Source organism: Schistocerca cancellata, chromosome 4, assembly GCF_023864275.1.
Source record: "Schistocerca cancellata isolate TAMUIC-IGC-003103 chromosome 4, iqSchCanc2.1, whole genome shotgun sequence".
Classification (NCBI taxonomy): domain Eukaryota; kingdom Metazoa; phylum Arthropoda; class Insecta; order Orthoptera; family Acrididae; genus Schistocerca; species Schistocerca cancellata.
This window is the reverse complement of record NC_064629.1, coordinates 164297980-164315037: the sequence shown is the minus strand read 5'-3', so window position 1 is coordinate 164315037 and position 17058 is coordinate 164297980. Positions and strand designations below refer to the sequence as shown.

The window sequence follows — 17058 nt, the reverse complement described above, 5'->3', positions numbered from 1 at the left end:
TTGACGTTTGGCTGACTGGAGGGGGACATGCCGTTGCCCAAGTAACACCAATGGCGATCCGGCTTTTCCTACTACGCCGCCAGTAGTCAGGTTGGTAAAGCGCCCCTGTTGCCACGCCGTGGGTAAACAGTATCACGTGGTTTCGCGCATTACAGGCACATGTATTCATTTCATTAGCTCTCATTGTAAAGTGATATTTTCTGGCGCTGAAGTGTTGTACAGTCGTCAGGTATTGTGAACGAGTGTTTCGTGTTGGCGCTGCGTTAATAATAACACAAGATTCGCAGTAAAAGTGGTCGTCCAAGAACACGTTCACCGGCTGTGAAGATAATGTTCTTTTGCAAAATATTCCTCCTAATTCGGGAACAGTAATTGACAATGCACAATACTACTCAGCTCTGATGGATAAAGCTCCAACAATGTAGCGGAGGAAAGCGGCTATTTTTCTCTGTGTACAAGGTAATGTTCAATTGGATAAAGTTGAACCTAGCTTGTGTAAGGCGAAGTTGTTGGAAGTTGTAGTACTGTACAAGCTAAAAATTGCCCGCTACCAGGTCGTCGAAATGGCTAACGCTAAAGAGCATAATTTAATCAGGCTACCTCCATATCGTGCTCATTTCAATCTGGCAGAATATATGGGCCTAGGTGAAAAGTAATGTGGCAAAAAACAACAATGAATTTACGCTCTGTGAAGCTGAAATACTGCAAATATTACATCACAGGACTGGTCTCAAGTTGTCAGCCAAGAATCTTGCTGAGGAGATATGGATTCATGAAGGAGTGTGTCGAGTTTTAAGTCATACGTTACCTCTCTTGTTGCTGTGTTAATATTTGCTTCTTTTGCCTAAGCACAGAACAGTTTACAGGTATACATCTCACTAACATTCTAAAGCAGTTGAAATTATGGCATAATCATAAAACATTGTATTATTAAACTATCAACTGAGGGCGAGGCATATCAATGGTTATAAGAAAGCCCATTCTCAGTATAAAAATAAATGTGCAGCTTCTTCAGTTATATTGTTGCAAAACCCACGGCAAATCTCGTTTCACAGGCTATTGATGGGCCTTGAAAATTACATTGTTTCATCTTAAAAAATCTGTAGTTGCTCCGCCGGCTTCTGTGACCGAGCGGTTCTAGGCGCTTCAGTCCGGAACCGCGCTGCTGCTGCGGTCGCAGGTTCGAATCCTGCCTCCGGCATGGCTGTGTGTGATGTCCTTAAGTTAGTTAGGTTTAATTAGTTCTAAGTCTAGGGGACTGATGACCTCAGATGTTAAGTCCCATAGTGTTTAGAGCCATTTGAACATTTGTAGTTGCTTGAATATCGCGGTAGATATGGAAGTTTCGCGTATTAATCATATGACAAAATACTCTTCGCTTTGCTTGCTGTCTTTTGCCAATATCTTGTTTCGGTATCACAGACCGTTTATCAGTTACAGGAGATTTATGAATATTTCATTCTGGCTTTTTCACTGGCGAGTGCGTTCATGACGGAGCTCTTTATATACATTCCATTATTTTTACATTGGAGACACATAGGCGATATCCATCTAGGTTTGAAGAATAATTTAATATCGTATCTAAATTTCATATGCAGCAACATATGACCTAACACACACCAAACGCAAATTCATAGCAACCCCTATTTTTCACTGCAAACTTTAAGAATTTCTGGCAGTTATTTAGCTAATATCGAAATATCTCAATAACTATGACTATTAACGTAATGATAGGTAATTCACCATCAAGCTAAAGAATGAAGCTATAAGATGCGGGAGTCTAAGAGTTTATTATGGCATAGTTCCTTTAAAATCGTTCGAGGAAACTACTGGTCGGCCAACTTTCGCGGCTCACAGGTTACGCGCCGAGTAGGCCTGGCATTTCCGTCGCCTGTTGACGTGTTCAGCGCACGCTTGCCCTACGTTTCCATCCACTCGCTCCGTACTGAACTGTCAAAGTCGCGACTAATTTTAAACGCACTACAAGAGGACATTTTCAGTTGCTGCGAGTGAAACGAGGAGCATTAAAATTCATATTCGTCTTTGTCACAAATATTTCGCTGTTTATTTGCGAATGTGTGGCATTTCCCGAGGGTGTAGTTCGGGAGGAACCTAAGAGTACGGTTTTAAATGCTGCGACTAAAATGAGCTGCAGTATTTTTTTTTCTCATAATTATTTCTCTCTTCATTTCCGAATATGTAGCGACTACAGAGTGAGTGGTTAGGCAGGAACCTAAGAGGACAGCTTAAATTGATACGAGTGAATGGAGGAGCAGTAATAATACATTCTTCCTTGTCACAAAGTCGATAGCCGATCATATGGTCGTCGATATTGCGCGACTTCGAAATGACGTCACGTTTACGGGAATTCTTGTGAAGCGAGAAGTATCCATGTTGTTTTAGGGTCACCAGCAGTTCACAAGACTTTGTGAAACTGTGACGTCATTTTGACGTCACCCGCAGTTATCGAACACTGCCGGGAGAAGCGAAAATGGGAAACAGCCTAGGAGCTGACAGTCCCTGACAGTGAGGCAGACATTGTATACAAACGTACATGGTTCGGTTATCCGCTGTTACATGTTTTCGATGACATTCATCAGGAAAAAGAAACTACAAACACCGTGGACAAAAAGGTACAAAAAAATTGCTTGCTTTTCTTTAGATGTATTTAATACTGTATAGTAACATTCATCACTACATGCAATATTTCGCCACGGTACTTTTCTTGTCGGGTTAAAAAACAATTTGTAGACTCGTCATTAATTTGTTTGAGATACATGCTTTCCGTGGTTTAGAATTTTAGTTAGCTATAGGATGTGTTGAACTAACTGCACTGACGAGCTTTGTATTTACTACACATTATTATATATTTGTTGACAGGTTACAAGCGGAGATTGACGTATTATTGATTTAATAATGTTAACTTCACCAAATTATAAGTAATGGACGAGGAAAAGGTCGTTGAAAAGGCTGATAATTTATTCGCGAGAATTATAGTTGGAGTTTATCTAGTTGTTTCAAATTCTGGTATTGCTGCTTTAGGAAGGATATGGACAGTACCATCCCTAACGTTGTTGCCAATAAAAAGTTGAACACAAATCTTCTTTCCTCTTCCATTTCATGTACATTGCCTCCTAACAATGTGAACGCCCCAGCTGTATCTTAAGTTGGTACATCTTAATGTCGATGAGAGAGTACAAACAGATTCAGATGTCTGTTCGGGAATTTTCTGTAATTTCCGTCTGTTTAAGGGTGAACACTAGATGGCATTATTAACGTAGATCATAGCCTCATTTTTTTTTTTTTTTTTTTTTAAGTGGACTGCTTGTGATAAATTTCATTTCTGACTACAAAGTGTATGAGTAGTCAGTGTTGTCCAGGCCTGCATTAAAATATCATCTTGGTGCAGGAAGAATGTTCTAAACATTCAGTTAAAACCTGAAATAATTTGTCATAAAGGACTATTGTTATTGTTAAAGTTGATGTCAGAAAAATTAAGTGGGTTGATTTCTATTTACGGAAGTAGACATTCTGTATAAATTAGGAGCAAACTGTATTATTTAGGTTGATCTACTATGAAGTTGATAAACTAACTATAGCTTTTTCTCATGTGGATGCTTTTCATGTGTGATGTAGGCAGCCCTAGTAAGAGCTCTGGAAGAAGTATTTTAAGGGATGGATTCCTCTAAATGTACAAACGTGGCTTTCTAAATTGACTAGACAAAGATAAAATGTAGTGCTATTCGTCTGGTTCAACTATGCTAGATATTGGATGTACTTGTCAGTATCCTTGGCGAGAGTTGTCATGAGACACTGTTGAATGTTTTGTAGTTGCTGTGTGACTCAAGTATTACTATACACAATATACACTGAGATAATGGAGAGTAGTTTGTTACAAAATTCAGTGTTTCTGAATTTACTTTGCAGTTTTAGATAATTACAAACAAAAGTGTTCAGTATGGAGTGAAAATGATGTATTTAGACTTCAAAATATGCCAATAGTTCAGTCTTTTCAATAATCCTTATATTGTTCATAATCATTGGCTTTGCCACCTTGAACAAATTGTCTGAACAGGAAAAGAATAAAAATATTTTTATAAATATTGAAAGGAATAAAGAGCTGAAAGTTGCTGTAAAGGGTACATGGTCATAGATTACATTGTAATATATTCATACCCTCCTGAAAAAAATTGCAAAACGACTGTGACTCCCATAATTAAAATAAACATAATAATCATGAGTGCAATAATATTGTAACTGAATTCTCATTAATAAAGTGCATGTTCATAGGAAGAGAACTTGAATGATCATTTGAAAGGCCTTGCTTTCCGTATAAGCAAGATCCTACTGACTTTGTCTCTCTCAGTGGAATCCATTAAGTAACTGAAAAATGGCATTCTTCATGCTGAAACTTCAGTTGTTCGTCAATAGACGAACTTCATGAGTAACTTCTACTTTAGTGATTACATAGTAAATGTTTACCTGCACTCAGCACTTTAATAGAAGCAGCCCAACACTTGGAATGGTAACAAGAAAATCATAGTGTAATGGTGTAATGTAAATGGCCAACAGCATGATGAATAATATTGCTGTCTGTTACTGTTCAGTATTGCATTATCATATTACCTTATGTGAGGCTTCATTTGACTGAAGAAATGCTAGAATTTGGACCTTACTCTCTTGGCTTGTAAAAGTGATGCAGTCTGCATGAGGTGCCATAGGGAAATGTCAGGTGGAGATCACAGGTTTGCCTCCATTGTATGTTAATTGGTCATGTAAACATACAATTCGCTGTTGGGAGTGCCCATACTCCTGAATTGATAGTAACTGAAGATGTTAAAGCAACTGGGTACATATGACACAGCCACCTATTATGTGATACATGTTCACAATCATGGAACCAAATAAGAGGGCTAAATACGTCTGTGTTAATAGAACTGACTAATGATGGTCATGCAATGGTTCTTACGTGATCAAAAATACACAGCAAAGTCTAATTAATATAACACAATTTTTTCTGTATTATGAGGTATTAGTCATATTAAGCATGCTTGCTCTATTTGTTTCAGGGCTGACTCTTGTGTTGCTATGTTGCTGGCAACACCCAAGATTGGGCATGAAATGCAGTCTAAAACATCCGTTTACTCCTCCAGAAGAGTGCTAGATGTGACTTAATAAGCAGCCAAAATGGCAGTGAAAGTAAAAAATGTATGCAATTTTGGATGAAATGTTCAAATAGATCTTTACTCCAAAATGGAAGTTGGAATATTTATGTAAGTATAGTGTTGTTTCAGTGAGCAAGTGTTTCCTACTATGAAAATGGGTATCATATTTGAGCACACAAAAAATATTTTTTAAATGTTGCATCTTGTTGGATTTGGTTTGTCATTTTTTTATGTTTTCACTGAATTTAATAATGAATGTGAACTTATTTCGGTTTCACACAATGTCAAACAATATACTGATTACCACCCCCGATGAACCATGGACCTTGCCAAAAGTGGGGTGGCTTGGGTGTGACAACGATACAATAATGCAGATAGCTGTACTGTAGGTGTGACCACAATGGAGGGGTATGTGTGAAGAGACAAGATAAACAAGTGGTTCCTGAAGAGGGCAGCAGCCTTTCCAGTAATTGCAGGGGCAACAGTTTGGATTACAGACTGATTGGCCTTGAAACACCAGCCAGTATGTACTTGATGTTCTGATGCAGTGAATGGCAGAAAGCAAGATTAGCCTTTAGTGTTACAGTTCCATGAGGACATGCAGCTCTACTGTATTGCTAATTGATGATAGCATCCTCCTGAGCAAAATATTCCGAAGGTTAAGTAGTTCCCCATTCAGATTTCCCGGTAGGAACTAACTAGGATGATGTGTTCATCAGGAAAACCAAAACTGGAATTTTACCATTTGGAGCATGGAATGTTAAATCCCTTAAGCGGATAGGTGGGTTACAAAATTTCAAAAGAGAAATGGACAAGTTGATGCATTTACTGTTTGATCTTGACTGATTTTTTTTTTTTTTTTTTTTTTTTTTTTTTTTTTTTTTTTTTTTTTTTTTTTCCCCCCCCCTTGTTCAGAGATACATTATTGCTGGGCTCTGAACATGTTCAAAACTGTAGTGAAACTTTTTCACTTTTGTTTGCACAAAGAAAACTTTCAGCTGTTGCTAGTGAAAAATGAAGTAAATTGAAATAATTCTCATACAGGAACCCATTTCTGACCCCTCAACAGTACATTTTTTAAACTGTGCTATAGGTTTGGTTATGTAGTGTAGGCCACAAGAGTGGCTGCGTTTCATTGACGTCAAATTGTGATTGAATTTGTGTGTGCATTTCAGTCATGAGTGTACAAGTTATGGAATCAAGAAGCTTCCTCAATTATGTAGGAGTCATGTGTGTTGTTTGTGAATTGTAATGCTCATTTTTATCTTTTCCAGTAGAATGTAAGTGTGCTCCCATTATTGGCAGTGTTGTTCAGCTACGTATTCACCATAAAAGTTACACATTGCCCAAATAGTAAAGTTCACTACTGTTAATTATATTCCTCTACTGTTGCACGTCAAAGATATGCTGCTATTTCTAAATTCAAAGAAAGAAAATATTGCACGGTTGTAACACTGTGCACAATTGACAAAAGTGCAAAGAAACCATCAAAATTTATATGCAGTTTTTAACTTCAGCACTTCATGTGCACTAAAAATTGTGGAAGGTATAATAATAATAATGTGATAATGCAATGCAGAGTACACTTAAAACACTCAAATATGACTGTCTAGGACTGCACTGAGTAAAAGCCTGTGTCAGTGTCAGTCTCTTCAGTACAGTAAACAATTACTCCACCCTTGTTGAAGCTGGCACTTCATATTGGGTTATCTTGTTGGCAAGTGGGACTAAAAATATTTAATAAAGAAGTCTCTTAATCTGGTATCATATGATGAATTAAATATTTTCCATGTGGCATGTCTGAAATGGGTCACCACCGAATCAAAATATGCCGATACCAGTATGAAAATTAAGTTGTAAATGAAATTTCGGTTAACAATGAAGAATTCCATCATTATCAGGGGTTACTAATGCAGAGTTACTAAATTCTATTTTCAGGGTACCTCGTTATATTGCATTATGGACATTAGCTTTCATAAACACATTTCTGTGACTAGTCCTCCCTACACCTGTCCTCTGTAGAATCCAGATCTTAATCAGTGTGTGAATGATACCCTTCATGTTTCTAAAATGTAGTTTGCAGTGACTGTTGTAATATGTCATTTTGATTTAAAGTTAATGGGTTACAAAATAAATGTGTATGCGTTTTCATAATTTCCAGCTTGAGAACCACTTAATGACATGCTGGAAAGGTAAAAATAGTAAATGAGAAGGAAAAGATGCATCAAAAGTATCTTTGAGTTCATATTTGGAGGCAGTGAAAAATTTTCCAGGTCACTCCTCATATATGAACTTGCAATTTCATATCGTGAATTTGGATTAATATACTGTAGCCAAAAATATGCTGATACAATAAAAGTTTCTCATTGTGCTAATTCAGCAGTTACAATCAGATGACAAGTTCGCACTTTTATTGGTCAGAGAGTGTCACAAGTACTCATTTAAGTAAATATATCTGACATTCATGGTGATACAAAACTAAAATGGTATTATGGCAGTTTACCAATGACACCATGATACTTCTCCATATATTGTTAAGACTGAAACAACGTAATTTGTGGTATTGGTAGAATGTTGTTCAATGGATTGAATAATGAAACACACAATTATAATTTTCGTGGTTTTTCTGTCTTGGTAATTACTTAATTACGCTTATTATGGCACAGAAATGTTGGAATACAAAAGTATTTCATGTGTAAAACATTGTTTGACTTTCATGTGGTGGTGTTAGATGTTGCTTCATCTTGTTTGTAAGTTCTGCTGCTCCAGCCGGAACTGGCATCAGTAGTTGCCCCACTCCACTTCTTCCAATGACATTCCACTATGTTTCATTTATTGCAAGCTCCAGATTAGCCAGATGTGGATTAACCATGAATAGTTTATTAATTTAAAAAATTATAACAAAGCCTGAAGTGTTGTAAATAAAATTGTTTAGTAGCCTCAAGTTGCATACGATTTTCCTTTGACATGTTTCGCTCATCAGACCTGATCATCTTCAAAAGTTTATCAGTCACTCTACATGACAAAAAAGTGAATCCCCCTGAAGACCATTGGATGTCGATGTAATTTCATACATGAACACATCATCCACAGATATGAAAATAATTAAATTTGCAATTATCTGTGATACAACAGTTACCAGTGTGTGTTAGTGATTTTTGTGTTCAGCGTTATTACCTGTTCTAGTAGGGTATATGTGATCTGAACAGCATCAGATGTAGAGTGATCACTTTGAACTGCACAGAGGTGCTGCACACTTGTGTGAGACAATGTTATCAGCATCTTGCAGAGTTTGAAAGAAAACTCATTGTGGTTCTCCATGTGGCTGGCTGGTCAAATTGTGCCGTATTCAGATTTGTTGGGCACACGAATTTGACAATTGCCCAATATTGGACTGCGTGCGAATTCTGGAACAGGTATAACCCTTCATCAAGCTTCCGATAACTGTGTCTGACCACTATAAGGGAGAATCACTGTGTTGTGCACAATGTATATTGTAACACCTCCACATCTGTGGATGATGATGATTTCCACCAAAGGACATCCCTAAAATATTTTTCTACTGTATGCAGTTTCCTTTTCAGATAAGTGTGGAGACATTACCCTCGTAACTGATCCACGGCAGATTTCCTGTCTGTGTATTTGCCAAGCTAAGTGCTAAAGATGGATAACTTCCATTCCATTGTTTCAGGCGAGTAACGCCTAAGTAATGCAGTGGGCTTTTAGATGTGACTCTTGGCATGTTTTGTAAATGCAGTAAAGAGCGGTTTCAGATAAAACCATATGTATTTTGGATTGTTAAAGTTCTCTGTTTATATGTGCAACCTAAGGTCTGCATTAACTGAGTTTATCAGAAACTTTTTTTGTGTGTTGCAGTGTTTTAGGTACTGGACTCATATGGGAGTATAAGGGTTCCAATCCCTGCCTGGCTATACAGACTTTTATTCTCCGCAGTTTCGCTAAATGGTGTATAGTAAATGCTGGGATAGAAATGTCATATGAAATTTACTTAACTATTCTACATGAATCTGAGGTGCTCTGTGCCTAAAGTCTAGTTGTAAATAAGGCATTTTATCCAAGCATTCCCTCCTTTCTTCTGTCTTCTGTGTTGTACCGTTCACAATTCTAGTACAACAAGCCCTTAGGACACTCACATTTGAATAATATGATGTCTGACCCACAATTAAAAGAACCCTCATTCAGTGTGGTCCAGTGATTCCTATTAAGACTTAGTTGTTGTTTGCAGTTAAGTAACACCAAAAATATATTAGGATGCTTTCATTAGACAAAATTACCTCCAGTCTTCTTGTAACTATTGCAAGTAGGTCATTACTGTTTGATGATGATACTGATGTGAATTTAGTGCAAGTAATTATAGTGAATAAGATGATTTGCAAAGTTAGGCATTATCAAAATAAATGAATGATGGATATAGATGCAAATTTAATAATTGATATTGGGATCTGTATGGTAGAGAAGCAGCCACAGACACACACTGAAGATTACATAATTTTAGGTAACATGCGGAGAATATATATGTGGAAGAAACAACTTGGAAAATTGTAAAAATTCCATTATAGAAGTTATGAATGGCTCAGTGATTATTTCATTACTAAGAAGGTTATCGGGTAAGCTATGTTTGGCTTAGGACTGAACACCAGATGGTATCAGATTGCCCATCCAAAACTTAAATGTTTGCTATTTCTGAAAACAGCACAACACGCACAATTAGAAGCCTTATCCAGTGCCTCTATTTATAGGCGGCTTTTCTATCTTTTGCATATCCTCAGGCATGGAAACTATAGAACTTGCAGTTCGCTGTTTCAAGACCAGGGGTACCCCTGGTACGGGCCAAAAGTGTTGTCTTTTCCATTTCATATGAAAAGTCAGTTTCTGTAAATGTTAATATTATCAGTACTGAGAACATTATACAGCAATTGTCATACATGATATTTTTACTGTAACATGTTTCAGGACTACCTTATCCCATTGTCCAGAACTATAAAACAGGGAAACAAACTAATATATAGCAGCACTACACATATTAACAAATGTATAAAGAAAAAATATTCATATCACCTTGCAGTATAACATGCCTTACAGCTAGCAATTAGACCCAATCAAAAGAAAAAAAAAACAGCAGAAAACTTGCATTGTCAAACATATAACTGTTCCTAGAACATCTCGTGTTGGTGTATCATACTCTGAAGACTCAGTTTTAAATTAAAGGCAGCTGAGTAAAATTGCAGACAACATGAGGATATTGCACTTTCAGGGTAAATGGGGGCTGCTGGCAAATTTAGAGGAAGTGTAGATTTTTTGTGCTTGAAGAAAGCACTGTGTCTGCGTGCTAAATCAGAAGATAGAAGTGTCCAAGGGGCATTTCTGTCCCCGCTGTAGTGATGTCCTGGCGTGACAGTAGCTTGTGACAGCACCTCCTCCTACAGCAAAATGGGCTGCGCTAGCTCAGTTGCCACTCTTTCCCAATGGCCCAGGCACAGCTGTGACATCCGCAGCAATGGGATGGAAAGAACCACAGTCGAATTTAATCTGCCTTAGGACTGCTTAGATATTTTACTACAAGAAGAAAATGAGATAATATTATCATGACCCCTCAACTTGATGATAAAGAAAATGAAGGTGAAGGTTAATAATATTTTTGTGGCACATGATAGTGAAGGTTGTTAAAACATTTTGATTTACGGGCATCTTGTAAATGACACTAAATTTTATATTAGTTTGTGCATGTTTTGCGCCTTACAGAAAAAATGCACTCTGTTCACAAAACCCGTCAGTTCAGCTGAAAAACTCGCAGTGATGCTTATTTTCTGCTGTATTACTCAAATTTTGGGCTAAAGTTAGCAAAATATTTTTTTTTCTTTGTCACAGGTCTAATTGTTTTACAACTCATAAAATTTTAGCACATCATAGAACATACCGGGTGATCAAAAAGTTAGTATAAATTTGAAAACTTAATAAACCACGGAATAATGTAGATAGAGAGGTAAAAATTGACACACGTGCTTGGAATGGCAGGGGGTTTTATTAGAACAAAAACGCAAAAACACATTGCTAGAGGCATGAAAGATCCCTTGTGCACGTCGTTTGGTGATGCCACACAGGACTTTGAAAAGGAAATGCCAGGTTAGATATGAATCTGCTTTACATCTACACACCATATTATCCAAGATAACAGAAACGGACACCCAAAGCAGTGACCAAAATGGTCATCCACAGCTATTCAGCACAACACACAGAAAGTTTGCAACGGGGTAGTAAGCATTAACCTACTTACCACGAGCAAGGTCTGATGATGTAACAATGTGACAAACTTTGTTCGTTTAAGCCAACAATGACCAAGGCTGTAAGTAGTGTCACAGTCAAAAATATAACTTCAAAACAATGCTTCCTACATGACTGTTCATATTTTGACTTTATCAAAATAAGATGAACTATCAGAAAGAGTATTGGATCCTTGAGGTGGAAATGCCATTAGTTCCTTGTCCACCCTCAGATCGGATTATATATCCTTTCCATTCCTAATCCTCTATAGTGAGGAGATCGTCCAGGATGTAGAACATGTCAGAGGAACAACGGTACACAATAAATATTTACTAAGAAAAACAAATGTGCTAATGTATACCTTCCACACATCCCAAGTGGAATGATAGTCATGGATGTGGAATGAGTCAAAACATATTTTCACGTGAGGTGATAAGCAGTGAATAGAAGAATCAACCTTCCCAGTATCAGCACCCTTTATAAATCTGAACACATCATTATCTGTAAAGTAAGATCTACCATCTGCAACTTCGAAAGAATGGCAGACAGATAGTTACTGTTGAATGATTGATTTATTATTTTTGAGACACTCAACTACTTCAATAACCCTATATATAACAATTGGAGATGAATATGATATATCAATGAGAGCAAACAATGTGAAACAGAGATTAAAATGCATCAGTGAAGAAAAATTGAATATATGTGTGGCTGTTCATAATAAATAAGTGGACCAACTACTGACACAAAAATTTCCTCCTTGTTATTTCAGGAAAGAGCCTTAATATTACTTGGTATGTTAAAATTAGCTTCACACTTACCTCATCAATACCTAAACTAAATGGTATATCTCCTGTCAAAGATCTTCTTACGTGTACAATAAGAAGCAAAAAAATTGCCCAGCCCGAATAATTTAGAGTCCAAGAATAGAGCATTGCACATGTCCAAGTTCAGAAGTGCCAGTGTTCACAACTCTAGTGTTCTGTGGAGCTTTGGTGTTTACATTGTCAAATAGAAGCAGTACAATAGTTAGGATACAGCACATGTCAAGATCCATTGCAGTTTAGCTCATCATATCGTTTCCTTTGAAAATCATTATTCAAGCATGTAGAAATGGTTGAAATATAAGAACTCCACGTCAGTAGAATTACTATGACGAGTGTTTCACATCTGTTTCAGTGGTTGAGTGGATAGGCTGACGGGTTATGAACATAAAGGACGAGCGTTCCAATCTAACTGGAGTCAACTAGCATTTTTTTTTTTTTTAATTTATGCCTGTGCAGGCAATATTTTAAACCTTAATTCTCTACAGCAGTGCAGTTGCAGGCTTTTCTAGGTTCCACATTCTTTCAAAAGATTCAGTTTTATAATAGTTTAGTCTTTAAACAAACAGACAAGTGGTCATAGTAAAAACATTGAAAATGGATGTATTTATTTGTAATTACTTCGCTTGCCACCTGGTGTGTCTTTAGTTTTCAGCTAAGAGAAACGTATCAGCTGGTTAGCATATTTCTTGAAGTCCTTAAGCAGAATTTACATGACCTAGTGGACACGCCTTCCAGTATTTGTTGTTTCCAGTAAAATATTCGTTCATGAACTACAGTAGGCCTATTCTATCATTATGTTAAAAAGAAGAGGTAGGTAGCTCCTTGGTAGTGTGTCCACGTACTGTTCCGGTAGCTGTAGTATGTGTAGGAGCAAATTCACTGCACCCTTTTTTTATCACATTGCAAATGTTTCTTACTTTATTTACTTTTTGTTATTAAATTTTATTTTATTTTTTATCTTTTTTTAGATTCTTTTCAGTAAATAACTAATTATGGTTTGTGAATTTGATGTCCAAACATAATCTTCCATGGAAAAAGTCATCAACCATGGCATTTCTCTCCCATGAAGAATGAACCAAATCTCATAGGGCATTCAGTTCCCGGAGGAGGGTTTGGCCAATTGTCTCACAGAGTCTTCTTAAGTTGTGATTGAGATCAGGTGATTTTTAGAGGCCACGGAAGGCATTGAATAATATTCTCCCTCCAGTGAAACCAGCTCTGAATTCTAATGCTGGTGTGTGATAGAGGATGATTATTACATTGGTAAGTGAGATGTCTTTCAGGGTACCAAAGTTGAGCTCCAGGGGTGGTTCCTGCACCCATGTAAGATGTCCAGCCCCAACATTTCACATTTGTGTGTCCACTTCTAGCCTGTGTGACCACTAAGTTCACATCATATGATTGCCCATCTGTGCGGTAAACAAGAGCAGGACCTCTTCTCATGGACTCGATTGTGCATTCATCTGAGGAAATGACTTTCCTCCAATTGACATCTTCCCAGGAACTCAATTGCTAGTTTATGCAAAGAATGTTAGTCAGACAACGATTCCTCAATAAGGACATAATGGAACCCGATTCCATGGTCCTTTAATCTTCTGAGAGCAGTCCTCGGCGAGTCCAGAAAATGTGAAGCTGTCCTTAGTTCTCAGGTGAGTGACAAAGGAGCATTCTGGGCCACCATCAGCAGTTTTTCATCATCTCCATGTAGAGACTCGAGGTCTTCCAGGTATTGGATGTTTTACTACCTCACCATTATTTCTAAATTGTCTAAACCATCTTCTTGCTGTGGAAGCATCAACACCATAATTATGTCCTGTGTCTGATGCACGAACACTGTTTTCAAAGAAAGCAGTTACTCACTCGCAAACATTCACATCAGCCATTTCGAAGCAGACCTATGATGTGTACCAATCAGCTGATACATTTCTCTTAGCTGAAAACTATAGAGGTACCAGGTGGCAGTCGAAGTAATTACAAATAAATATTTTTACTATGATCATTTGTCTGTTTGTTTAAAGATTAAACTATTATAAAATTGAATCTTTTGAAAGAACATTGAACCTAGAAAAGCCTACAACTGCACAATTTGTAGCGAATTAAGGTTTAAAATATTACCTTCACAGGTTTCAAAAAAAAAAAAAAACCTTTGCCTCCAGTTAGATTCGAACACTAGTCCTTTATGTTCGTAAACTGTCAGCCTATCCACTCAGCAACTGAAACAGATGTGGAACACTCATCATTGTAGCAATTCTACTGACGTGGAGTTCTTATATTTCAACCGTTTCTACATGCTTGAATAATGATTTTCAAAAGAAATGGTATGATGTGTTAAATTGCAAAGACTCAGGGCATTATTATTGCTTATATCTGACAATGTAAACACCAAGCTGAAGCTCCACAGACCACTAGAGTTGTGAACACTGGCACTTCTGAACTTAGACATGTGCAATACTCTGTTCTCGGACTCTAAATTATTCAGGCCGGGCAATCTTTTTGCCTCTCGTTGTACATGTAAGATGATAATTGCCAGGGGATATGTCATTTAGTTTAGGAAATAGTGAGGTGAGTGTAAAGCAAATTTTAACATCCCACGTGATATTAAAGCTCTTTCCTGAAATTGCAAGGAGGAAATTTTAGTGTCAGAGTAGCTGGTTCACTCATTATTTATTATGAACAGCCACATATATTCAGTTTTTATATATGTATATTCACTGATGCATTTTAATCTCTGTTTCACATTTTCTGCATTTATTGGTATATGTATTCTAGAGTACACAATATATCAACCAGTCAACAGTAACTGTGTGTCCGCCATTCTTTCAAAGTTGCAGATGGTAGATCTTAGTTTACAGACAATGATATGTTCTTTGTACCATCTATGTTCACATCATTCTGAGGGTGAAGTGCTATAATCTCATAACATTGTCCATATTGAATTGACTTTCCGCTGTGTAGCACTGAAGGAAATTTAGGAAAGTTGAAACACATCTTTAAACAATATAACTGAGTGCTGGACTGGACACAAACCTGGACCCATACTACAATCAATGTTAGAGGCCCAGTTATAGTGTGCCAGGAATTTCCATAATGTAATACAGTCCTCTGCAGAGTGAGGAAAGAAGTTTCTCCACTGGATTCGCAAGTCTAAGAGTAAGGAATGTACCAGGTGCAGATACAGTGAAACTTATCATTGGTCACAGGCAATGGAAATCAAAGTTCCACTGTAAATCCCAACAATGTGTTCAATAATAACTGTGCATTATCTGTGAATTGTCCTCTGTGCTCTAAATCAAGCCTTGTGTCTTTATAGTTAGTGGCACTTTTTAGCCTTCTTGCATTGCTTTGGTCTTCTGCCATAATATTGCATACGCCATCAAAATTCCATTTTGAAGCTCTGTGCACGAGATACTTTTGTCCACAGGAAATTAATAGTTCTGTGTACTTAATCATCCGAGGAAGTTTCCAGCTGATACACCATTTTCCTCTCGTATGCAACATCTCTAGTCCCTGTTCAAATTACTCTTAAAAGGTAGTTATCAGCTGACTTCACAGTCAGTATGAATGCTGATATTGTTGTTTGTAACTGTCTTTTGTATCATCTGCTGTATTTTTGAGTGAATGGAATGATGTAGAAGTAATTGTTATTTCATTGAACATCGTTATTTTTTCTTAGATTATAACAATATAGTGAGCAATTTGTCTCGGCTATTAATTGTGGAATGTAGTAATTTTAAGCATTTTAATGAATAGTTTGCTTCATTCTACTTGCACTGTTCTGTTTGTACCAGTCCTAAAGCATTGTCATCGTATTCTAGTTGTCATGAAACTCTAAAAATCTTTACTTCAGGACCAAGACTTTAACAAGAAATGCATAAAATAGTTTAATCTGCCAAGGAAAGTAATTTATATGTTGTGGAACAATATTAATTTTATTTTTTTACTTTTATGTCCAGGAGTGACCATGGTGACCAATTAAAACCTAGAAGGAAGACAATAATTTGCAGAAGATTCACAATAATTTGCATGCAAAATTAATGCTGGCCATATAGTGAACTGTGGTAGTTCTGAAGTTTTTGGTCATTGGTCGTGGAGGCAGTTGGAAAGTTAATATCAATATGACCAAAGAACAGGATAATGGAATGACAGTCTGTAAATGTACTATATTCTCTGAAGTGAGATTTAAAACTTATCATGAACCTTAAGGACATTGTAGTAACTTCCAAAAAACTCATGTTACTGTGTTACAAATAATTGTGAAAGTGAAAGCAATGAAGATTTGTTAACTGAACAGTCAATTTAATATACAATCTGTTTTTCTCCAGAGAACAGTTTGGAATTGTATTGTTTGTAACCCATCCTTCAATTAAATCATATCATTTTGAGAAGCAGAATGCTTCATATGCAAAAGTCAAAGTGTTTCATAAGTTTGTACTCGCTAGACAGGTTAAGAGTGCCTGACGTACCTAGTATTAAGAGAGACAGATGTGTCTCAAACAGCATGGTTCCAGAACCATAGTTTGCTTTTTCTAGCAAAGAAGAGAAGAAGGATGTGGAAAATGAGGTGCATCGTAATGCACACAACCCAAGAAAGATCCATCATGTACAAGAAGGAATGGAAGTCTGCACAGAAGAAATGTCAGTGAACTTAGGGAATTTTGCAGATACATATTTTTCTCTTCTTGATAGATCAGTGCTCTATGACTGATTAATTAGCCTTCCTAATCTCAAAAATTATTAGTTAACATTTCTGTTCAGTTTCTTTCCTTCCTGTATATGGTGGGTTT

At 36.9% G+C, this 17058-nt stretch overlaps 1 long non-coding RNA gene across 1 annotated transcript; it reads left to right on the top strand.

Moving 5' to 3' along the window:
* Window positions 1-2349: 2349 nt before the first annotated feature.
* LOC126183609 (uncharacterized) lies at window positions 2350-16681 on the top strand. Its single transcript, XR_007536776.1, has 3 exons — window positions 2350-2633; window positions 5070-5273; window positions 16228-16681. It is a non-coding gene; the product is annotated as an uncharacterized LOC126183609 (long non-coding RNA).
* The last annotated feature ends 377 nt before the right edge of the window (window positions 16682-17058 follow it).